Source organism: Mesoplodon densirostris, chromosome 2 (genome assembly GCF_025265405.1).
Source record: "Mesoplodon densirostris isolate mMesDen1 chromosome 2, mMesDen1 primary haplotype, whole genome shotgun sequence".
Classification (NCBI taxonomy): domain Eukaryota; kingdom Metazoa; phylum Chordata; class Mammalia; order Artiodactyla; family Ziphiidae; genus Mesoplodon; species Mesoplodon densirostris.
Window position 1 is genome coordinate 11893964 of NC_082662.1, and position 5247 is coordinate 11899210.

The following is a 5247-nucleotide window of genomic DNA, read 5'->3' on the forward strand; positions in this document are numbered from 1 at the left end:
GCATTCATTTCTTGTTGGAATGCAGGGGACAACAAGCAGATCTGGGGAGGGGGCACAGTGGATGGGCTCTCCCAGTCAAGGACAGCCCAGGGAAGGTAACTGTGGCCCAATGAGATTTTATGGGGCAGAGGTCCTGCAGGAAAGAAGCCCAGAGGGTGGCAGGAGAGGTCCCTGGCAAGCCCCAGCTACCCCCTCCTGGCCTCAGCTCCCTCCCCCTCTTGCTGCAGGCACTGCCCACACTTCAGGACAGCTGGAAGCCCAGATTGTTCAGGGCTGAGGGAAAGCAGGTGGTGAGCATGGGTGTCTCGTGGCTGTGACACCTGTCACCTGTGGTCCCCGGGGAACATACCGTCCCATCACAGTCATCTAGATTCAAGTCCTTCTCTGGCTGTGTCACCTTGGGCACATACCTCCATGTCTCTTGAGCCTTATTTTCCTGTGCAAGTGGGACTGATGTGATAGAAATACTACCCATCACGACGTTTTTGAGCGCTTCTCTGCAGAGCTCCCTGTTCCAGGTGTTTCACACACACCTACTGCCCCAGGTTATGGTGAGGATTAAATGAGATGATCCACAGGAAGGACTGGGACAGTGCCCTGCGGGTGGAAATCCCGGAGTTAACATCACTTGCTCCAGTATTAGGAGGACAGCTGGGAATGACAAAGCTGGGACCTGGACCCAGGCCTTTCAGACACCAGCATCCTGATGTTGATGGAGATAGAGTACAGCCTTGGTAGCCACCCAGAGCTCAATAAGATTGATTGATTACAGGCATCACCAAGGAGCCCATATAAGCTAGAAACCTCTTTTTTTTTTTTTGGCCATGCCGTGTGGCTTGCGGGACCTTAATTTCCCCACCAGGGATTGAACCAGGGCCATGGCAGTGAAAGCACCAAGTCCTAACCAGTGGACCACCAGGGAATTCCCCAGGTGCAGTATTTTGAACACCCTATCATTGCAAAGTACAACTCTCACTCAGCCCAGGACATGCTATGATAAAGCCATGAGTTATTGGGGTATTTTAGTTTCTGTTTTTGAAATTTAAGTGGATGACATGGAACTGGGTTTTTAGACTTTCACACACCCTTTGAGATGATTGTGGCATCCTGTGGGGAGCGGCAGGATCCAATCAAGATTTGGCAATTTCTGCTCCAGTGAGCCTGAATGTCAGCTTTGTTCTCCGTTTAGTATTTCCTCATTGAGAGATGGACTAATGGCAACATATGCCCTCCCAAGCCTATCAGGGGGCCAAGGGCGGCTCCGGCTCCAGGCTGGCCTGGATGGGCTCCGTAGGGTCTGGCTGGCAGTGAGCAGGGTTGCGTTCTGTGCTCATGTTGATGACATTGAAGACAAGCATGGAGATGGGGGTGGGGCTGGGGAGGTCCAAGGCTACAGAAGCCTAGGTCCTGGGGTAAGGACAGTTCAGCTCAGCAGCTCAAGAGTAGGAGGCAAGGCTGTGGGCGGGTGGCAAGGGCTGCCCCTGTTCATTCACTCATTCGTTCATTCAGGCACTGTTCTAGGTACTGGTCATACAGCAGTGAACAAAAGAGAAAAAAAAATCCCTGCCCTCATGGAGCTTAAGTTGGGGGGCAGGGGGGAGTTGGGAGTGGGGAGACGGACAACAAATAAGAGAAGGAAACTAAATAAATAGCATGTTAGAGGAGTGGTAAGATGAAGGGAAGAGCAATAGAGTGAGGTGTTTGTTTTGTTATTCATGTTTTTGGGCGGTGTTTTTTGTTTTGTTTTGTTTTTTTGGGTGGCATCATGGGGCTTGCAGGATCGACCAGGGATCGAACCGGGCAGTGAAAGCACTGAGTCCTAAACACTGGACGGCCAGGGAATTCCAAGACCCTTTTAAATAGGGTGATATTTGAGTAAAAATCTAAAGGAGCTGAAGGAGATCCCTGGGGGAAGTGCCTGGTAGGGAGAAGAAACAGAAACTGCAAAGGCCCTGAGGCAGAAATGTGCCTGGAGAGTTGAGCCTGACCCTCTCTGTTCCTCTGAAGTTACCACTCAGGGCCCCGGCCTCTGTGGTCACTCCTCATACATTCCTAAGGTCTTTCTGGTCAAAGGGAACTAACCCAGGCAGAACCTTCCAGGCTGACTGAGGGCCTGGAAGAGATTTTTAGGCACAAGTTCTGGGAGGGCTCTGTGATTCAAATGCAGGGTTGAATAAGTCCTGAGGTTTTGCCAAGCTTTTAACAAATGCACAAGGAATTTGCAAGAATGCAACAAATTCATTCCTGGACCATGCTCCAGAGCTGCTTAATCAGAATCTCTGAGGTCTGTGACAGGGAATGTGCATTTCTAAGAGCCTCTAGGCATGTGGGAGCATCTTTACCATATATTCCATCCCATATCGATTTCCATGATTTTTCTCTCTTATATCTTCTTCTAATTGACTAGAGTGGAGTCTGCCATCTTTCATCTTTCTCAGATGAATATTTTGAGTTTGTCTTGGGGCACCTTGTCCGGCATTTCCTGCCAGGGAAATGAGGCATTCTGTAGGTAGTCATTGGGGCTGTTCTGCTCCCAGACAGAAGGGGCTGATCTGAAAAAGGTGACATGGGGTGAGGGGAGATAGTTGGCATTTGCATGTCTTCTCCACATGCTCCATCCCCCCAGCCCCGTGCCCATGGGGAGTGCGGGGGGTTTCTTAAGGATCTGATCCAGGTCAACACTGGGTCCACCGTCTGACCTTGTAGGGACTCAGGTGATGTTTGTAGAAGTAAAGAACACATGAATGAATAAACGCGAGTTTTGACAGGGAAGGACAGGAACAGTAAGGTTGGGGGCTTGTAAATACCCCTTCCCTAGCACGTGGGAGAATCTTCCATTCTTTCAGAAGTGTTCCTTCCACCGCACCCATCTCCCATCTCCACCCCCACCCCCAGAAGTGATGGTCCCCCCAGCTTACTCTGTTTTCTCCTCCACAACAGAGAGAACTAGAGATTCGGGTGGGACGGGGGGTACTAACCTCCAAGCTTCTCGTGGTTCAGCTCCATTACCCTCCCACGCCTGACCACCCCTCCTCAACGCACCAAGCCTGGAGCTAAGGTCACTAGGAAGGATTCTTGAGGCTGCTCCTTCCGCGCTGTAAGACTTGGAGCTACTTCTGTGAACACTGAGCTTGTTTCTCCATCCTTGAAACGGGGCTGGGGACCTCTAGTGGGCAGGTCGGGTAGGGCTCGCAGCGCTGCAGCGGGCTGTAATTGGCCGGGTGCTCCCAACGCACCTCCCCCTCCTCCTCGGGCGCCGCGCACGCCACGCCCCTCTCCAGCTCGGCCGTCAGAATGGCGTTGCCGTGGCGACGTTTGTACAAAGGCCGGGCGGGCGCGCGTGCTGCGGGCCATAGCCTGGAAACTCCGCGGGAGGGCGGCAGAGCGGAGGTCAGGGCTCTTGGCGGAGGACGAGGTGTGGGCTTCTTCCTCTGGCCAGGTGAGAGCGGCACGCGAGGAGGCGGCGGGCGGAAACCTGGGCCGGAGGAGGCCAGCCCTGCGAGGTCAAGGGCGTTGGGGTAGGCAGGGGACCCGGCCCCACCTGTGTCCGAACTCTCTGATCCAGGCTCGGGTTGCCAGGAGCACCCCAGAAAAGATGCCCCAACACCAGCCGTTCCTTCCTAAGTGCAGCCCCTACCTCGCCCCCCAAGGGAGGCGGCACGGGAGCTTTAAGCCTCTCCCGGGCACCAGCTCTTGGATGTCCTGTGGGTATAGCTGGGATTAAGAGAGGAACCCCTGTTTCCCCTGATTTATGGACAACACCCACCCAATGGTCAGAGACACACACACACACACACCCGCCCCTTACCTGAACTCCCCTTCTTTAAGGAACTTTGAGGCCACTGTAAACCTCAAAAGAAAGTTTGCTCCTATAGCCCAATTCTGAGCCATCCAAAGTGGTCGGGGGAACGCAGATGACTGAAGCCCTTTTGCTCTTTCCTGTGGCTGGTGCTCCATGGCACTGAGTAAAAACGAATTCACAGAGCTCAACACATTCAAATTACTTTGACAGTGTTTTCACGCAAGGAAGTGATGCACAGGGCAAAATGAAGGTGGAGAAATATTGTCCAATCCAAAAGCTAAAGAGATAGAATTTAGGTTTTCCAAGGAGTCATCTAAGCTAGATACTGACAGGAAAAATGAAAGGTAGTTACTATCAAAGCTTCCTAGCCAGCTGGCTGTACTGACTTGCTTTGAGGTGTCCTTTGTATTTTCATTCACTCAGCAAGTGTTTCCCAAGCACCTACTATGTGTCAGGTTCTGCCCCCCCACCGCCCCCTACCCTGGAGAAGGGGTAATGCACAGAACTGGCAGGAACTGCAAAGGGTCTGACATTTGACCCTGTTTGAAAGTTAGTAAGTTAGCCTGCCCAGCTTATAGTTCCTGGCAGAAGACAAGAGACTCCTGGGCCAGAAACAAAGAACTTGATTACTCACAGCACAGCCAATGACATAACAGGCAGCCAGAGCTGCATATGCACATTGGTTCCTGTTGCCCTGAAAGTCCCTCGGGCTGGTGCAGAGCAGCCAGTGTGGATGCTGTGCGCACAGTGGGTCTGTGTCCCAGGTAAGGAACTCCAAACTCAGGAAACTGCAATCTTTGAAAGGGGCTGCTAGCAAACCTGCCCAACTTTTGCCCCAGAAGGAGCCGTTATCTTTATTAGGAGCATTACCTATGTCCTCCCAAGCTGTTTGCCATACAAGCATCCTCGGAAAGTGAGTGCAGGACAAAATCTTTCAATGCCTTTGCTCTGAAGATGGGTACAAACACAAAATACCCATGAAGAATCGCTTCTGAACAAAATGAACACAGTCCTGGTTTTCCAGGAACATATATCTTAGTGAAAGAGAAACCAACAGCAAGCACAACTAAAGAAAGGAACAAGAACATGTCAGAGAATGATAAGTACAAGGAAGGAAACACAGCAGGGGAAAACTAGCAGGGGAATAACATGACTGAGGGTGCCTTTAGCCAGAGTGGTCAGGTGGTTGCCCCGAGGGGGGACGTCTGAGCAGAGAGAAGACCCAAGCCTTGGGGACGTCTGGGGTGAGAGCTAAAAAACAAATATGCGCATGATCCAAGTTTAAGTTTTCGATTAGTGGCGTTTCCTGTGGTTTTCCTGCAGAAGAGACATTTCTTGGAAGTTTACATTTTAGCTTAATTAGACTTGAATGTGTTGCGTGCTAACATGGTCCTCTGCAATTGAGGATTAATAACTGAAGGCATCAGAGCATGGTTCTTTGGGAA